Here is a 20,715-nt window from a genome sequence, read left to right as displayed (position 1 = left end):
ATTGATAGGAAACTGTTTACACGAACCTAAAGAAAATGAAAATAGCTCTATGGTTTCTCTGAGGAGTCTCAGTTGACATTTACAAACTTTGTTGCTCAGTAATTTTCAGCGCTAACTTATCTGAAAATAGAATCAAAAAGAAGAGCTCAATATAAAGACATAAACTTTTTCTCATAAGATCACTGACCCTGGCAGATCAAAGTTTGGTCTGGAGTAGACAGGACAAGATCTTGGAAGGTCACGATGGCCCTGAACATACTGTTTGGCTTCTCAGACAGAGAACTTTCAAAAGGAACTGTGAATGCCTTGTCACGCTTGAACTAGATGTTAGTTGGCTAAGCTGAGAATCAAATATGGGAAATTAGTTGCCATTAAAAGATCGCTTCAGGCAGTTCATTTCTCATCAGCCAAGCTGTGCAGGCCTCCTGCTGAGGACAGTGAACATTAGCTTACTAAATACTTCAGCTCATCAGACACTGCTTTACTCATGGATGGGCCTGGATTTTGGTGATGGGGGCAGGGGAAGAGGAAAGAATGGATATAAAACATAACTACCAGCATCTATCTGGGTAGAGATTAATTCTCTATGCTATTAAAAATATAATTGTTCATTGACATGTACAGATATTCACAATTTATTGTTAAAGGAAAATAAGCTGGTTCTAAAACCTTTTTTATATGATGTTTTTGGGGGAGTGTGTGTATTTAACCTGGAAGAATGAACAGCAGCATCTTTACAGAGGTGACTTTGGGGAGATGTTTTAGGACGACTTTTATAATTTGTTTTATTCATATGTATTTTAAATACTTTTAAAATTATATTATTTTCAATAATTATAATTTTATAATAAACATCTAGTAGTAAATCTAATAATAGACATTAAACAAAAGATTATGCCTATTTCACTTTCTTCTCCCTGAAATGTTTTATTTCCTTTGAAGGAACACTCATCCTGCGCGTCACAGGCGGTCAAACCAGAGCGACTTCATCTCTTCATCTCGAATAGGAGCTGGATAAAATGAGGATGGAACCTGCTACGCTGCATTCTCAGGAGGTTAGGCGTTCTTAGTCACAGGAGGGGTAGGAGATCACAAGACACAGGTCACAAAAAAATCTGCTGATAAAACAGGATGCAATAAAGAAGCCAACCAACCCCATCAAATGCAAGATGATGATGAAAGTGACCTCTGGTTGTTCTCACTGCCTGTTATAATGCGTTAGCATGCTAAAAGACACTCCCACCAGAGCAAAGACAGGTTACAAATGCCATGACAATGTCCAGAAGTTACCCTATGTGGCATAAAGGAAGAGAAACCTTCAGTTTCAGGAAATCCCCACCCCTTTCCCAGAAAACTTATGAAAATTCCACCCTTTGGATTATTGGCAGCATATGGTCAAGAAATAACCATAAAACTAGCCAATCAGCAGCCCTCAGGGCTGCTCTGTCTATGGAGTAGTATTCTTTTATTTCCTTACTTTCTCTCTTTTTTTTTTTTTTTTAAGTACAGAGTCTTGCTCTGTTGCCCAGGCTGTATATAGTGTGGTGGAGTGATCTCGGCTCGCTACAACCTCTGCCTCCCAGATTCGAGTGATTCTCCTGCTTCAACCTCCCGAGTAGCTGAAATTACAGGGGCCTGTCACTATGCCTGGCTAATTTTTGTATTTTTAGTAGACATAGGGTTTCACCATGTTGGCCAGGCTGGTCTCGAACTCCTGACCTCAAGTGATCTGTCCATCTTGGCCTCCTAAAACGCTGGAAATACAGACAAGACTCACTGCACCTGGCCATTATTCCTTTACTTTCTTAATAAACTTGCTTTCACTTTACTCTGTGGACTCACCCTGAATTCTTTCTTGCATGAGATCCAATAACCCTCTCTTGGGGTCTGGATTGGAACCCCTTTCTGGTAACATAAGGGCCTTCCAAATGCTTGAAGGAAAAATTTCCAGAGTGAGTATAAATGAATTGTGAAAAGAAACTATACTTTATCTTAGGACCTACACTGTTCTAGCAGCTCTAGAATGATGCTGCATAGGACAACCCTAAAACGGCACCCAGAGTCACCCAACATTATCACCGAGCTTCCTCTGTCCTGAGAGTTTGCACAGACTCACTTTTGTTCTCCCAGTGAAATAAATTATGTGCTCCAAAATAGAGGGCTGTGCCTACCTAGAAGTTTGCATTATATATGGGCAAAATAATGAATGGGCTCTGGAGTCAGACACCCTGAACTGGAATCTCAGTTTCACTGCATAATGGCTGAGTGACCTTGGAAAAGCCACTTAATCATCTCTGGGATTCAAATTCTTTATCTATAAAAGGAAAGAGTAAAATCTATATCATACAATTGCCTTGAGGATTAAATTACATGTTTGTAAAGACTGTAAGGGAGGTCATCTCTGAGTTCTGGTTACTCTTACTTTCCCACCTTTTCACTCAGTGAAGTGGCAAGAAAACCCTGGATAGGAAAAGGGGCTACAATGGCAGAGTTTCAAACAATGTAGGGTAGAGGAAGTTCATGCAGCATGCAAACTTAAGAGAAGTAAAGAAGAGGGGGTATATAAGAGCAAGTGTCTTTAAAAGTGCAGGTTGTGACTGCTGGATGCCCAGGCAGTACAGAATCTATTCCTGCAAGATACCCACCCCCCACCCGCTGAGAGGGAGCTTTCCAGAAGTACAAAGCTCTCATGATAGGGGACAGGGGGCCCAGCTTTGCTACCTGACCTACTTAGCCATATGAGCTGGTAAATGTGCCTGGGATTTCAAGCCAATTTTCCTCTCTTCAAAATGGGGATGTCATCTACTTTGTCTCAAAAAGTTGTCGTGAGACTCAAAAATTCTTTACAAAGTGGAAAATGCTACTTAACCATTTGTTAGGACTCCAGTTTACAAGTAAGTGACAGAAACCCAGATCAGATAAGCATAAGCAAAAAGGGAAATTTCTCACAGAGTTGAGTGCAGGAACAAAGCTGGGGTCCAGAAACTCCTGGTAAGGGGGCTAACTCAGCACCTGGTACGGTGGCTAACTCACTCATTCCTGGCATTAGCACTAAAAGTGCAGGGTCCTGGAAAACCCCTCAGCGCAGGCGAACGGAGACAGTTGGCCGCCATCCCTGGCTCCTGTGACCCTCTGAATGTCTGATTCATTCCCCTCCCCCTGCAGACCCATTTCCTCTGTTTTCTCTGTCCATATGGTTAGAACCACAGTCAAGGACAGGTTCTAATCTCTAATTTTGTTATGGCATGGACAATTTCGTGTTTTATTGCCCGATATAACTATAGTTTAGAATAATCCCATGTTTAAAAGTCTCAAATTTTGCTGTTAGGAAATCATCAAAGTTATAAGCCTAATGTCTGTATTCTTGTAAAAGAAGTCTAATTTAGGAACCATTATAGGGAATGAGTTCAGCGAACTCATCAGATCACTTATTTTCCAATGGAACCACTTAAACATACCCCATTATCTCTGAGAAATCATGAGATGCAGGGAGGGGCCTTGTTTTTAAGGTATTTTGGGTATTGTCTGCTACCTGGCTTAACAGGAAGTTCTATGAGAGACTCAGGAACTATATGACTCCATGTGGCTATTTTGCTTACTGTGTTAACCTCAGCGCTCAAAACCTGCTGGCCAGGTGGATGAACAAACAAGGTAAATGAAAATGAAAACATGAGAAAGCTAAATGTTGAGATGTGTGCTACATTCTCTGTAGGTCCAAAACAGAGAAGGAAGGGAAGTGTGAGGTGTACTGTTCCAGGTGAAGACTCACAGGCCGTCAAGAACAGCTATAGCATGGGAAGGGGAGGCTCATTTTTCGTCTACCTCACTCAGTTTCCGACTCATTGTACTATAAGGCAGAGCATAAAGCCCAGTGTACGTAGAACGGAACTGGCGTTCACCAGAAGGTAGTCCACTAGCATACCCCGCCCCTGTGTTTTGGAATTCACACTCCCCAAGGATATGGAACAATGGCAAAGGAGTCACGGCTGGGCCTGCCAGGCCTGTTCTCTTCTTGACCACCTCCAAGTATCTTCTATTTGAATGTTTTCTTTTGAAAAAAAAAAAAGTAGATTTTATGAATGTTTTCCCCATTATGTAATTAAACTTAATGAAAAACAACAGGCTGGGCACCATGGCTCACGCCTGTAATCTCAGCACTCTGGGAGGCCAAGGCGGGCGGATCATCTGAGGTCAGGAGATGGAGACCATCCTGACTAACACGGTGAAACCCGTCTCTACTAAAAATACAAAAAACACTAGCCGGGCTGGGTAGTGGTTGCGGGCGCCTGTAGTCCCAGCTACTCGGGAGGCTGAGGCAGGAGAATGGCATGAACCCGGGAGGCGGAACTTGCAGTGAGCCGAGATTGCGCCACTGCACTCCAGCCTGGGCGACAAAGCAAGACTCCGTCTCAAAAAAAAACAAAAAGAAAAACAACAACAACAACAACAACAACAACAACAACAACCAGGCTGAACCTCATTTTCATTTGCTTTCCGAACTCTCTGCCTATTTCCTCGCGGCTTCTCCTTCTTTAGCCACCCGGCTCTACCTCGTCTCGCACACAGATTTCTACCCGATCCTTCCACTCTGGCAGTCAGCAATGGGCCTTAATTGACACATCATTAAAAAATACTCAGGCACCATCTGAACTGGAATAAGAATAAATTCCAGACAAAGGGCTCAAGCCAGCCTTCCAGATTTCAGTGTCAGAGAGCCCTCTCAGAGGAGGCAAAGTCATTTTTTCTGTCGTCTTTCTCCAGCATTGTAGCGATTCTAAACAAGCCAAATTGGAATAAACGCTCCATGACACTACTCACCACCTTGTGTTTTCATAGGGGCCGCTGCCTAACAGTTTACGCTGAAGTATTTAACACTAGCCCATTTGCTCTGACAGCTCTTTTATTATAGATGACCACCCCAGGCCTTGGGAGGCTCACTTTGTCCAATATTGGTTTCATTTGGGTGTGATCATTTTGTTCGGAGTTGTTTACTGAGCAGACTGCTGCTAACCTCCTCCTATCATTGATTGCCTACCAGGAGAAGCAGGCTAGCTCAGTTTCCTGGTTCCAAGAAAGAGAATTCAGCAAGATGAGGGTCAAATTACCCCAAACTCCAGATCATCTCTATCAACAATTTCATATGTGCCCAGGAAAGAGAAGCTTTATTGTTTGTCTTGCTCTGTTTTCTGAAGCTAAGAAGACAATTGCTTCCTCACAAACATGGACAGATTAAATACGCTACATTCTGTCCTTTTCACCATCTGCTTCTTGCTTATTTTATTTTAAGCTGCATGACTTAACTTTATTATCTGACGGGTGAAGGTGGGCCCTGCTGCTGCTGTGCTCTACTCCTTGAGGCTTGGAATGAATGCAAAGTTGCAGGGCTGATCTGCAAAGGGGTGAGTCAGAAATCAATCGGCCACTGTGCAATTATCACTCGCTGTGTCAAATACCGAGACATTAGCATTCTAAGATTCCTCTTGGCAAGATTCACAGCAGGGGGAACGGAGTGATGGAAGGGGAACAACAACAACAAAAACCTAGTTTTGTTTGATTCCTCTAAATATCTGTATTTGCATAATATCCCTTCTCTTTGTGCTTCCCTACAAGGGCTGTAGGACGATTCTGTTAGCAAGCTCTGTCTCTTAAACTTCTCCTGAACCTCTTGGGGTTTCTAGTCTCCCTACTAACTACCTTTCTTATTTCCCAAAATATGTTAAAGCATTCTATCACCTCTATCACCACAAGCCTGCAGAATCCTCCTTGGAAACTCCTGACAATTCATTTAGAGCCCCCATTCATTGTGATTTCTTCCACATTTAATCTGATTTCTAGGACAGGAACCAAAGTAAGGCAAGATAGTCACTCACCTTGAGTACTTGGGTATAAAATTTAAGAGAGCATCAAAATCTCAGTAGCCTAGATTAATATTTCAATGCCATATATTTTAACATTTTTTTAAATTAAACTTTTATTTTGAGATAATTATTTCATGTACAGTTGTAAGAAATGATACAGAATAATTTCCCCACCACTATCCTTTACCCAGTTTCCCCCAGTGGTATGATCCTGCAAAACTCAAGTATCACAACCAGGATATTGACATTGATACAGTCAAGATGCAGAACATTTTCATCACTCAGGTATTCCTCACATTGCCCTTGTGGTCATACCCCTTTCCTCCCACCCCCACCATTCTTAGCCCTAGACCATTACTAATTTGTTTCTCATTTCTACAATTGTATCCTGTTGAGAATGTTATCTAAATAGAGACATATAGTATATAACCTTTAGGATATTTTGGTTGTTTCACTCAGCATAATTCTCTGGAGATTCATCCAGGTTGTCATGTGTATCAGTGGCTTGTTCCTTTTGGTTGCTGAATAGTGTTCCATGGTACGGATGTGCCATAGTTTGCTTGTCCATTCACTCACTGAAGGACATCTGGATTGTTCCAGTTTAGAGCTATTTACCCATAAAGTGAATATAGTTTTATTTATCTGGGATAAATGCCCAGGAGGGCAATTGTTGGCTCATATGGTTGTTGCATGTTTTCAAGAAGCTGCCAGACTTATTTTCCAAAGTGTACCATTTTACATTTTACATTTCCACCAGCGATGTACGAGTGATCCAGTTTCACCATCTTCACCGGCATTTGGCTTTGTCATTATGTTTTTATTTTAGCCATCCTGATAGGTGTGTAATGATATTTTATCGTGATTTTAATTTGCATTTTCCTAATGGCTAATGATGTTTAACATATTTTCATAAGCTTACTTGCCATCTGTGTGTCCTCTTCAAAAAAAAGTCTCTTTATATCTTTTGCCCATTTCTAATTGGATTATTTGTTTGTTTACTAGCAAGTTTTAGAGTTTTATGTATTCTAGATACTTGTCTTTTGTTGAGTTTGTGTTTTGCAAATGTATATATGGGTGTGTGTTCACATGTATGTGTTGACCAATTATTTTTTACAATTTTAAAAATATCTTTATATAACTATAAGGGAAGGGTGAAATGCAAAATATCTAAAACTTATGGCATGGAAATCATCCACCAATCATAATGGATGCTGGCCTTGAATGACAGGTAGGCCTATTGTTACATGAATCAGCACAAAATCTCCCTTATCACTAGAATACATGTAATCCAGATATAATTCTAAAATATGTTTTTGCTTTTACATCATGCACATAGAAACTTCAGAGTTACCTGCTGAAATTTTTGTCTAAATATTCATCAATGTCATTTATAACCAGTTAGCAGGTATTTGTTGCTGGCGATGTTCAAGATGCTCACATACATGTAATTAATTAAGTAAATCATTTCTATACTTTGACAGGCATTTCTGAAGGACAGAAAAATGTGAGAAAATCATTTATATTTGTTTCAAAATTAGTATACTTTATTGTAATAATAACAATTATTTTTATATAATTTGGATATTTGAGGTATTATTTCCTTATGCCAATATGGATCCCAATGGACAAACTTACTAGGTGACTTAAATAAATCATCTTAGCAATCCTGAGAAGTATTAGCATTCCCTTTTTTACCAGATGGAAAAATTGATTACCTTGAAAATGGCAGAGCCTAAACCAACAGCCATGTTGTTGTTGTTGTTTTTACTGTAGATCCTGTCCCATTCATCACGTATGTAAAGAAGCTCTTTGAAAATGACAAAACTTTATATGAATTGCAGATAATTTTATTCCTACTAAAAATGAAATATTCTTCTGATGAAAATGTCTGAGGAAAGTGGTTTATGGAGTATATCTTTGAATAGATCCTCAATTCTAAAAGACGAGTAATCAATTGATTGATAGTTGGTTTTACTTTATTTTTCTTTAATGTCCAAATTCTCTTTAGGCTCCAGGCAGAGCTACAGACTTCACTTTTTTCATGTTGGGGTTTTAAATTTTTTTCTAAAGAGTAGTTTCCTTAAACCAACCAGTCTATTGATTTGTTAGTTTTGTAGAACAGCAAATCTCTTGCTCCATAGGCCAATTTATAAGTCTAATAATAATTAGAATATATATTTAAGATATTAGTCTGACATCTAATGTTAGCATTCCCTTTTTTTCAGATGCAAAAAGTGATTACCTGGAAACAGTCTAATTATTAGTAGTCTATATCATTAAGATATTTGTCTAATATTATCAGTATTACTGAGTTCAAAAGTCGAATCTCATGTTCTCTGTGAGAATTTGGATAAAGGGCAGGACTTCCATTTTAATTGTATTTGAAAAATGAAACCAGGCATGCAATTGGTGCTCTGGAAAAGTTTGTTTGCCCCCCCACTAGCTGAACATTTTTCTATAATAATCTTAAGGTTATCTACGTTATTTTATTTTTTAAAAGTCTCAGGACTCCTATTTTGATAAATTAGAAAACTCCGTACCATTAGGAGACGTTGACTTGTCGAAGACGGATGGAAAGCCGAGAGCCTGCCCACCGCCAGACCACCAGCCAGCACCAAGGGAACACGAAAGAGGAAGTCCTTCTCTCAGCCAAGGCCCAGAAGCCCTAAGAAGTGTCCCAAAATAGCGAAGAAAGGAAAAGCAACTCGTCGAGGGAGAGCCAGGAAGAAAAGTGCTCCAAAAAAGACCTCGACTGTAAGAACACTTGAGGAAGGGAGCGGGCCAGCACCATCAGGCCCCAGTGGCCCGCTGAACCAGGAGCTCCCTCAGCATGAGCTGCGGCCGGAGCTACTGAGTGCGGGGACCCAGCCAGAGGAAAAACTGAGTGAGGGCAACCAGCCGGAAGAGCAAGTGAATGAAGGGGCCTAGCCCGACCCACCGAGTGAGGGGACACAGCCGGACCCACTCAGTGAGGGGACACAGGCGGCGGAACAGAGTGAGGGGACACAGCCGGACCCACTGAGTGAGGGGACTGCAACCGTCTCCACTTTCTTCCTGAGCAACGAGTAACTTCAGACCCAGCCCCGAGACCTAGGAGCCATCGGAGGTCTGACCCAGAGAACTCGCCAACAGGGTGCACCCCGTGATGAAAATAAAATGAATCTGTTAAAGAGAGAGAGAGAAAAAAAACTCCGTCACCACTTTTTTTCCCTAAGTCCCCACCACTTCTGACACTATCTTTTTCTCTAACGTTCTGCTGTTGTGGTCCCTGGTGCGTGCCTGTTTCACAAAACGCCAAGAGTAGATCAATGGATGTCATTGGGGGAAAAAAAAGAAAGAAAATAAAAAAACCAGAAAGTTTACTGTTTCTCAATGTTTACTAAGGTGACATCCTAATAATACACTTTTTAAGGCAAAGCATGGGGAAGAACTACATGAGTCAGCTAGGAAAACTTGTCAAATGATTCAATTAAGTTGGAAATATTCATTTAGTTGAGTGGACATCTGTCAACCTTAATCTGGTTCAGTGCAATGCTAATTCTACATTGACTTCAATTTTATGAATTTGTTGTTGGTATAAGACTATAGGCTTACTAACATTCTCATAAATGTGGCACATTACCAGGATATTCCTCTTTCAACTCTTTTAGTGATTAATGGAAAGAAGTTGTTTAGAGGGAACAAAATATTCATATAAAATTAGCAACAGGAACCATTTGCACAAATGAGCTAAAAAGTATACAGAGGAATAAAAAAGAGCAAAAAGATTTGGGAGGTCCAGCAGGGTGGATCACTTGAGGTCAGGAGTTTGAGACTAGCCTGGCCAACATGGTGAAACCTCATCTCTACTAAAAATACAAAAAAATTAGCTGGATGTGGTGGCAGGCACCTGTAATCCCAGCTACTCAGGAGGCTGAGGCATGAGAATCGTTTGAACCCAGGAGGCCAAGGTTGCAGTGGGCCGAGATTGTGCCATCGCACTCCAGCTTGGGTGATAAAATGAGACTCTGTCTCAAAAAAAAAAAAAAAAGCGGGGGGCGCAAAAAGAGAAGGCCAGGGACTGGCTGGCATCCATAAGCAGAGAATAGAAGAGAGTCAAACAGGTAAATACATAGAGTATACTAAGAAAGGAATGGATGCGTGATCAACAGAGGGTCAAAAAGGTTTTCAGATGGATACAGAAAGAAATAACAGCTTTTGAATTTAACCTGGAGAAAGTTATTGGTGATTCTAAGGAGCACACTTGTGTTTGTTAGTCAAGAGACCTAAGGCATTGCAGGTAGTATGGAGGAAATAGAGGCAGCTGGTAGAGCTGTAGCAAGTAATCAGTTATCTGCATTTGGAGGTGTCTATTAAGAGGAAAGTTCCCAGGGGAACATGGTAGGACATAAACCATTCTATCCTCGTATGCTTCCAGGGATATGGCCAATGTCCCTTCCCCCTCTGAGCTCTTGTAGTTTATCCATCTGTGACCCTCATTTGGCACTTAGGACCTGCTGGCTTGTATTGTTCTTTATTTCTTTAGGAGCTGTTCTATTTCCAAAACAGCCTGTGAGCTTTTTAACAATTGCTTTATATTGTCTGCCACAATGCCTTGCACGTAATGTTAGTGATCGCAATAGTTGTAGAGGTGGCAGTAGTAAAAGTAGTAATAGAAAGAGCTGTTACTATGACTGTGTCAAGTACTTTATATATCTTATTTCATTTAATCTTCGTCCTAGGGTAGCTAATATTATTATCTGTCATTATCTCCAATGTAAAAGCGAGGACACTGAGGCTCAGAGAAGTTCAATAACTTGGTTCTACACAGCTTGTAGATGGCAGAGTTGGGATTCAGATTCAAAGGTTTCAGATCTCAGTTGCCAAAGTTTGACAAGGAAGATTTGGTACACGCTATCTCATTTCTTTTTTTTTTCACTAACATAAAATTTTAAACAGTAAGGTTTTATCAGACACTCAGTGCAATAAGTTGTTTTATGTCTCTCACTGGAATTTTCAATCATCTTGGCTTTTATGATTTGTCACCAGAAGCAAAATGGTTTATGTCTGGGAGAACCCTGCGGCCATGATGGCTCTGGTGAATGTGGGAGCCTGAAAAGCACTGCATCTCTGGCCAGAAAGAGAAAAAATAGTACAGGAAACATTGTCAAATAAGGCACTCACAGAAACAACGGCCAGGCAGAGGCCAGATAGCACTGCCAGGTGAAATATAAGTACCTGGCTAATTTGAATTTCAGATAAACAAGTTTTTCAATATAAGTATGTCCCAAATGTTGCATGGAATATACTTATATTAAAACAGCAGTCATTTAAAAATCTGAAATCCAAATTTAACTGGAAATCCTGCATTTTTACTTACTGAATCTGGCAACCCCAAGGCCAGAACACATTCTCCCGTCTTTTGATATACTGAGGAAGTACAGGTCTCAGCCGTAAACCACCAAGGGAGAAAGGAACATTTCTGTCATTCTTCTGCAGATCAGTCCTGTTGCTTAAAATAAACCTGACCAACTTTAAAGAATTAAAAGTTTTGTTTGGTTTTAAGTCTGAATCATATTCATTCAAAATGCAGAAAATCATTTAACTAAAAAATGCTCTGCTCTTAAGTTCTTTGCACTTTTCTCTCTCTCTGTCTCTCTCTCTCTCTCTCTCTCACACACACACACACACACACACACATACATGAACTTAGAAAACAATGATTTGAACCCCCTTCTTCTTGCAATAACTGATTAACTTCATGGATTCTGCAAGGCAAACACAGAAACTGGAGTTCTAGTTTCCTGTATTCATTCAAAAATCCCCAAAATCATTCTCTATTTTACCTCAGGTATTAGTTCTGTGGGTTTTGAACTGAAAAAGAACTTTGTATGAATGCTTATAGGAGTGGATGATCTCAGTCTGTTCATTCATGGGTCAATCAAAATTCTGTCTTTACCTGAATTAGTCAGATAATCATATTTCTGATGCTCCATCTGATCAAATTTGTGCTGAAATTTAAAAGAAAGTGTTAGTCCTTGACCTAGCCTAGCTGATTGTAGCCAGCACCCAGGCACCTAGGCACCCTGGCAAGATCTGGTGATCTCTGATACTTCTTTCAAATGGAGTTGGATAACTGCTTGATTTCCAGGGGCTGCAGTTTCTACAGAAGGTAAACTTTGCTCACTTTCCTTTATTCTCTCTTCTTGCCCCTCACCTCCTATTTTCCTCCACCAGCCTACTTTACTCTCAACATTCAGTGCCCTGGACAGGGACTGATATGGTTTGTCTGTGTCCTCTGCCAAATCTCATCTTGAATTATAATCCCCATAATCCCTACGTGTCATGGGAGGGACCTAGTGAGAGGTAATTGAATCACAGGGGTGGTTCCCCCCATGCTGTTCTTGTGATAGTGAGTGAGTTCTCATGAGATCTGATGGGTTTGGTTTTATAAGTGTCTGCATTTCCTGGTGCTCATTCTCTCTACTGCCGCCTTGTGAAGAGGTGCCTTCTGCCATGATTGTAAGTTTCCTGAGGCCTCCCTAGCCATGCAGAATGGTGAGTCAATTAAACCTCTTTTCTTTGTAAATTACCCAGGCTCAAATATTTCTTCATAGCAGTGTAAGAACAAACTAATACAGGGACATTGCAATTTCATTCCAAGAGTCATAGGGACAAGTTCTTCTCATAATGGGAAAGACATTCTAGACCAAATGCTTCTATCATAAAAACATTTAGAGGCACAAGGAAGCAGACACTGGTAATCCATATTTCTTTAATTCACCAGAAAGTGTCTTCCTTTCCTTCTACATTTCTTAAAATTTAAGAGTAAATTATTCATTTACTACCTGAAAGGTGACTAACTACGTGGTGCTAACATTACCGAGGGCATGGTTTCATTACAAAGTTCTCCATTTTGTCAATCTATATTGCTCATGATGAGTTATTTTCCTAATCATAATGTGAGTCCTCTGAACTTCTTTATCTGTTATCAGTCCACACAAATCCCACTGAAAATAAAGTGATTCTCATCTGATGAAACCAGGTTCTAGAAGGAACACTCTTAAGACAGCAGCCAAATCTCTTTGGGAATGGATGGCTCTACTATATCTACAGTATCACCAAAAGATGTGAAATACATTGTCATTTCTATCGGCTATTTATTTTAAAGGAAAAAAAAGTAAGAAACAACAAAACCGAAGTGGCCAGAAATCCTTAAAACTCTGAAAACAGATACCTAACTAAGTAGGAAAATAATATTGACCGAATTTCAGAAAAGACCATCCAATTGCTTGTGATGAATGACAATGATTCTAAATATGGATGTATGTGAATATAACATTTGCTTTTAAGATGTTTTTGTCCTCACTCAATTTTATTGTTTCAAAATGAAGTTTTGCTGCTATCTAGGTTATAAGGTTGACAAAATGATTTATTTTGAAACGAGCCAAGATTTTACTTTGAAAAAATAGTAATGTGCAGAGATTACTTTGTTAGTATTTCAATTTTCTGATTGCCAACAGTCAATTTAAATGTTCCCCTGGAGTTCTTCGCAGTACTGAAAATTTAAAGACAAATCAAAGAGTCGGGATAGTTAGTGCCAAGGCCCATGTGTCTGACAGTAGCTTCATCTCTAACGTGGTTAAAATATTCAAGATTCCAGGAATTTCACAGGAATATGTGAGCAATATTAGGAATGTCATGGATTCTGAGCATGAAATTTGTCTTCAATATACATGTCTTTTTTATCATACATTGAATAAATTTGGTATTATTTTCTCTTACAAATTAGCTGTAACTTACGTTTCACTCTACATTCCTGAGAAGGAAAAAAGCATGGTGTGGGACATTATATGATCCTTGGGTATTCCGTAGGGAGAAGACTTACTCTCTAATGTCCAGCAGCTGATTTCTCAGCTTGTGGATGATTTTTGACGGCTTTTCTGCAACAGTATCTGTTTTGAGATTATAAAATTCTCGTTAACATTTTCACTAGAACAAATAAGGAAAGGTGCCAAAATGGAATAAATTAGTGAATTCTTCTTTCTTTTACAGAGCAAATAATTGGGTACAGTAATGACTGTAAAATGACATTATTAAATTGTGTGAATTTTTAATTGATTTTTTTATTTGAAAAACCACAACTGAACAACTAGTATGAAGGAACGATGCTAGGTGCAGTGAAGAATATAATAGTGAAATGGATACAAAAATGAAACAAAAAAAATGGCTTCATAGTCTTGATGTAACCTGCTCACACTCAAAGATAATTGGGAGTCAACACTTTTGGCCTTACATGATGAGCACTTTCATGAGCTCTGTGTATCTGTAAGTGGGTGTGTATATTATGTGTGCATTTGACTGTGTATCTAAAAGTGTTTATGTGTTGTGTTTATGTTCAACCTGGGCCTCAAATCAATTGCTCTGGTTTTATGCCTCCAGATTAGATTACCTGAAGGAGCTGGAGCCCATCTTAGGTGCAATTTCTGTTGCTCACCCTCAAGTACTCTTTGCAGTGAGATAAATAAGAAGTAAAGAGTTGTAGCATTCTCCATACCCCCATCTGCAACATTTATAACTAGTGCTGTTACAAGAAGTGATGTGAATAAACATACAAGTTGCTGAATTATTTATATATCATTTCTATTAACTTAGTGAGATATATTTTGTAAATTACAAATAGTTTCCAAAAGCCGAAAATCATTTAGACTAATTGGTACATTATACAATCTAACTGTGTAATTGATTTTTAAATGAATTGGTCCCTAAGTGAGTTTTGAATATCCTATAATAATTGGTTTCTAATAAATGGTATGAATAAATGAGTGATTAATGCATTTATATAGAAAGCAGCTGATCGGTCTTTAGTTCAACTGAAAGGCCCAGTACACTGGTGCAGAAAGTCCACTAGAGAGCTAAGCATGACTTACATCAGCATGCCATTATTACAAACTGGAAATTGTAGACTGTAATGATAAATGTCCATCTTCCATTCTTTTATCATGAAACCAGTTTAATAAATAAGAGATATTTACTTTAAATGTAAGTTTTACTTAATCGTGAATTGTGAGGATTGAGCGATTCTAAATATTTGGGTTCCTAGTGATAATATCAGTGATGAATGATGAGATAGCCGTTCTTACAACAGAAGAATGTTCAGTTAGAAGAAGGAATTTACAAAAGCATATTAAATGATGACTGTACTGGGGTTGTTTTTCAAGCTGATTGGGAAGGACACTCTCTCTTTTAAGAAGAGATATATGGCTGCCTATAGGAGACCTCATGGTCACTTGCCAAATGTTAATGTTCAGCACTTAGTATTTCTGGCTCAGACCCAGTCTTAGCATCTCAGGATCTGTTAAGTTGTTCCTTCTTCTAAAAGGCAATTGGAACTTGAGAGGAATTCTGACATCCTTTGTGCAAATGGATACTGCAAACCAGAAAACATAGAAAGAAACACAAGGAACTATTGCATACTTATATTTATTATGTAAATATAATAATACTTCTGTATTATTTGCTGCTGTTTATTCACAAATGTCAAAATGCCATACAATTTGCAGGGAACATGTTGGTTAGCCCTATAATTGGTTAGCCCTGTAAAGGCCATAATTGGTTAGCCCTGTAAAACCAATTCCCTCCTCCTTTGGGTACTAGACCTCAGTTTCCTTTTAAGGGAAACTGCACCTTTGAATACAACTTGGTGGTACTCCTGCCAGTCAAAGAACCCTGTTCTTTCCTTATCCAAGCAACAGGCATGTGACCAAATTCCTACCTCTGAAGTATAAATCATAAGTTGAATGGCAGAGAATAAACATGTTTGCGTGTGACTCAATCCTGCAATGGTGCCTGGAGAAGACCATCAAGCAATTCATGTAGTGATGTTCCTGAGACCCTAGAAGCTGCCTGTCTCCTGCCCTTTCCTGCTTGATTTGCAGCCTCTGCTTTGATCCTAAAACTTTTCCATCATCTCTTAACAAATTGCCTTTTTTTTTAAGTTAGCTAAATTCTGCTTTCTGTTGTTTACATTCAAAAACTGCAACTGACAAAGTTCTTTTACTTCTCTTACTTTTTGCTTATGGAGTGGAAGAATATATATATATTTAAAAACCCTAATGTTTAGTAACTTGTCTGTGGGTATCTTAATCACTGGCCTGAAAGTAGAAGCGAGTAATATCCAGATTAATACAATAGGTGGTATCATTCTTTTCAAACATTGCATTATTTACTCCAGTGTAATCCACCAAGCATTAGTACAGCTAGTGAGCTCAACAAATTCCAAGACTATTTTCAACCAGTAATCATTTATTTGTGTGGCATTGGTTGCTATTTTTTTAAATATTAGATTACGAGCTTTTCCAGGGTTGCTTTGCTTTCTGAAAGTAAGTTCTGAGTTTGCTTCCCCCTAAGTCTTCCCTCTGACAGCTGTTGTATTTAATCTTCCTAAAAATACTGTTTTCAGGAGGTGGAGGAACCAGGGTGAGAGAATTTCTTTCTCTAGGATCCACATTATCTACTCACTTTGTGTTTCACCTTTATGTTCTTCTCCTTCCTCGGTGTAGTATAATTGGTTTCAAGTCTTGGAAGTTGAGGAGGAAATGTGTGTGCTAAGTCTTGCTTTTTCCTATCATATATTCACTTGGAATTATGTTTAAGTGCATAAATCCTCCCTGTTTGCTTGAGACTTAAGATTCTGAAACTCACAAGCCAAGCAGCCAGGGTGAGCACTAAATATACATTAGTTAACATTTCAAAGTATTGCTCGGCCATGCTACAATGAATTTTTATTGTTCAAGAGGTCAAAATTCATTATGTGGAAATTCATATTTTGATTCCATCTGATTAACCTTATTCCTAATCAAACACAGGAAACTAAAGGTTTATTGGGTTGTGTTTCTGGGAGATAAAAATGTCTCTACTAGGGTTTGTCTGTTCAGTCTAAACCTGATGTCCCCTGATGTGAAAAAGATCTCATCATGGAAAGAGTACAAAATTTTATGGGAGTAAAGCCAGGTGCGGTGGCATACGCCTATAGTCCCAGCTACTCAGGAGGCTGAGGCAGGATCCCCTGAGGCTAGGAGTTCAAGTCCAGCCTGGGCAACATAGTGTGACTTCATCCCTTAAAAAATAATAATAAAAATATTTCAATGTGGTAGTCATCCTAGTTATATTCTTCATAAAGGAGAGTCTTTCCTAACCTATGCATGAATTATCATGAATAGAGAAAATCGATATTCTGTGAGATATATTTTACAGACTTTTAGATGAACAGAAACCAACAGTATGATCAATCCTGTCAATATAAGCCAAACCTCTGTCAAAGGACCTCTGTGGCACAAGATTTTTATGTTTCTTCACAGTAAATTTCTTTTCCTAACTATATTTGGCTTATTCTTATTATTTGATGTTTGAACACTGACCGCTGGGACCAAAGAAAGATGAACCAGAGTGTCGAGGGGAATTCATGCTGGGATTACAATTTTGACCAAAGATGATGAGCTTGCACATGTGTAATGTGAACACAAGATGTTATTCCCATGATAACCCCTCAGAATGTGTGGTACATAAAACTTCTCCTATACAGTGAAGTCTTGGCTGAGACTGAACCAGAAACTGCTATAATCCCTGCATCTGAGATGCTGTTTTTCAATAATATTGACTCTTAGAAAAGAAGAATATTAAACTCAGAGAATACATATCCAAGTTGTTATCTCAACTTCAACATTTAATGGAAGTTGGATTTAAACTCAAAAGCTCTCATCCTACCTCTTTCAAATGATTGGTTTGAGGATCGGATACCATAGTGTACTTGAGATGGCTTTGTAAAGCACAATGGACCGAACTAATGTAAATTATAATTTTCATATTTATCTAGGTATTATTTATCTAAATAAATTTGAAACTTAAATTTACTGAAGTTTTGATGAAGAGGTAGGTCCTTATAATGCCTGATAAATGCCATCAAAACAATGACATTTAAAAGTAATATTCAGTAAAAGCCACATAGAAACTATGCTTATCAAACTCTTCACTGGTTAAAAGGGATACAATGTAAATAGAATTCTTATTAATATAATGTTTAAGGATACAGATGTTACATTAATAAGGCTGTGAATACAGGTAATTATCACCAGCTAAGAGGAAAGCCTAGTTTTCAAGGTAAGTAGACTATTTTCATTCCATGCTCATTTTGAGTTTCATTCTGCTTTTCGGAGTTTAGGAAAACAATTCAATAAAATGTTTCTCTTACAGTTTTGTAACGCCCCATGATGTTATATAATTCTTAAAACTTAAATCAAAGAAACATTCACTTCAAGTCAATAAAATATTATAAAATAACTTAATACAAATTAGCACAGTTTGGGGCAGAAGATCCTAGGAGAGAGTCACTCCACTCAGCACAGGAAGGAAAAAAGACAAGCTATGCACTCCTTTTCCCTATAGGTAAGTAGAGCCTTGATAGATCAAAGACATTGAATAAAATAGCTCTAACTCTATAGTGAATTATTTACTTGGTAAAGAGGGAACCCTGGACCTGATAACAGTATGGGTGATGGTTTTCATGTGACCACTCAGATGAGCACTCTCCTTCTCAGTCCTGCAGAAGACGGAGAAACTATCCAATGAGCAATGGGTGAAGAATGAGCTGGGCATGCAGTAAAACTGATGATCAATGTGCTGTGAGACTCAGTACTACACTGGCCACAAGTAACAGGCCCGTAGAGCTCCCCAAGTCCTAGATGGTCTTTCATTTCCAATTCTCATCACACATATTCTTAAAATAAGTCTGCTTTTCCTTTCAGTGGCTTATTTGAATCCCAGATCGTGGCAACCAAGATAAAGAAAACTAATTAAACTTTTTGGCACAACTTTCACCCCAAGTACATCCCAGTCCTTGGCTACATTGCTGAGGTCACAATGGAAGACACCCATAGGGAGTCTGCTGCAAACCTGGCATTGCCAGGGTGACTGAAGACACCCCTGCTCTTTGCCTAAGTGCACTATTCTACATGCACGTGTACCCCACGTGACACTGCTCCACATCCCAGCTCCCAGCAGGGGCAACATTATGTAAGTAGAAGCATCACCCTGCCCTTATGCTATTTTAAAAATCATGCTGTCACAAAAGAAACAAATAGAAGTAGGCAGAACCTGAGCAAATAGAGTTATTTGTACATAGTGTTCTCATCTCCCACCAGGAAGTGTCTATGTTCCATGAAACGTCTGAATCCCACAGAAGTTTGGGAAGCTCACTCTGCGGGGTTTACACTGCTTTCAACTCCCAGAATGTCCTTGTTTCACTTGGCTAATTTCTTGAGGTCTACTCCATACCCCTGTGGGGCAGAGAATAGAATCTTGTGTCCGGCAAAGAAAGGAAAGAAAAATCATACACACACACACACACACACACACACACACACACACACACACACTGAGTCTTTATTGACTAAATGCTACCTGGACTATTAAAGGAGGACAGTGAGTGTTGAAATGCATTACTTATATGCCAGGCAGCAATAACTACATTTTGCTTTATAGCATTGATCAGAGTTTTACCATGCTTAGGGAAATTATCATTTATGTATATTTATAGGGAGCATAGATAGGACAGAGTGTGATTTATCAGCACTTCAAGCCAATAACTGGTAGGAGAAAGCACCTAGATGATGGTATTGTTACAGGATCTTTGGGGTGTTGTTTTTCTGGCTGAAAACCTCTGTGGCCAGGGGTGCTTTTGCCTGAGCTTTGCTCAGGCCCTCTGGGCTTATTTTGCCCACTTGGCCTGGCAGGCTGCTCTTGGTTTATGCTAACAGCCTGGGTCCCATGCCAAGGGTGAGTCAAGCATAGAACCATGAGGGGTATGTGAACTAGCATGGGTCCAGCCACTGTGCAGTCAAACATGTGAGCTGCTGCAGTGGGGCAGGCAGCTCCAGGTGCCGGCACAGGTGCTGGCTCTCTGCAAGCTTGTGGCCAGACCAGGCACACCACAAGCAGCTTCCACAGCTGGCACTAAGGAACATGGTGGTGCCCAGAAGCTTGGAGACACCAGGAACCGCACAAAACACCATGACACCAGAGTCCAAAAGAGGGAGTCACAGCTCTAGGCTTGAGGAGCTCCTAAGTTTGGGCTCCCAGAAGGGCCGCAGTTTTTCTTTTTTTCTCTTCACCCACAACATGGCAAGCAAGGGGTATGTCTCAGCCCTGTTTGTGTTACAGCTCTTTTAGCCTCACCATTGGGTGGGTCCCGAATTCTTGTCCTGCCAGGAAGAATGAGGTATGCAGACAAGTGGAGGGTGAGCAGGATGAACAGGAGCTTTATTTAGCAACAGAACAACTCAGAAGAAAGCTGCAGGGGGCAGCTGCTTTCTGCAGCCAGGGTGTCCTGACAAGTATTCAGCTCCTAGCAGAGACGGTAGCTCCTCTCTGCAGCTGGTTGTCCCGTCGTCTATGCAGCTCCCAGCAGAGAGAAAGCCCTAAAGTGGATGGCTCCTCTCTGCAGGCAGGTCATCCCATCATCTTCCCATCGTCTCTCCCTCGTCTTTTGCAGCTCTCAGCAGAGAGGAGTTCCTAGAGTGGGTTGCTCCTCTCTGCAGCTGTCTGTCCCAACATCTTCTCAGCTCTGGCTGAGCCCAAGGCTTTTATGGGCCTTAGAGGGGAAGAAATGCACTCCAATTGGTCCATGGGCAGCCATGGGTGAGCCCAGAAAAGGCACCACAAGTTCCCACTCCAGTCCAAAGGACTGGCAGCCTGGCCCCCAGCCTTTAGGCCTCCCACTCCGGACTGAAAATGAGGACTTGCCGGGGACCTGCCCTCTTCTGCCCAAGAACCTGTCTGCCTCCTCATGATGCCCAGGCTGTAGGTGCTGAGAGGCACCTGT

At 39.9% G+C, this 20,715-nt stretch overlaps 1 long non-coding RNA gene across 2 annotated transcripts in view; it reads right to left on the bottom strand.

Moving 5' to 3' along the window:
- Positions 1-9,145, bottom strand: part of LOC108512174 (uncharacterized) — a 38,772-nt gene extending 29,627 nt beyond the window's left edge. For both annotated transcript variants that reach the window (XR_001880520.1, XR_001880519.1), the window contains exon 1: positions 8,399-9,145. This is a non-coding gene — a long non-coding RNA (uncharacterized LOC108512174). The remainder of the gene's footprint in view (positions 1-8,398) is intronic.
- Between the last annotated feature and the right edge of the window lie 11,570 nt (positions 9,146-20,715).

This window comes from Rhinopithecus bieti, unplaced genomic scaffold (assembly GCF_001698545.2).
Source record: "Rhinopithecus bieti isolate Rb0 unplaced genomic scaffold, ASM169854v2 scaffold_26532, whole genome shotgun sequence".
NCBI lineage: Eukaryota > Metazoa > Chordata > Mammalia > Primates > Cercopithecidae > Rhinopithecus > Rhinopithecus bieti.
The sequence above is the reverse complement of the archived record's forward strand: the minus strand, read 5'-3'. Positions and strand labels throughout refer to the sequence as shown.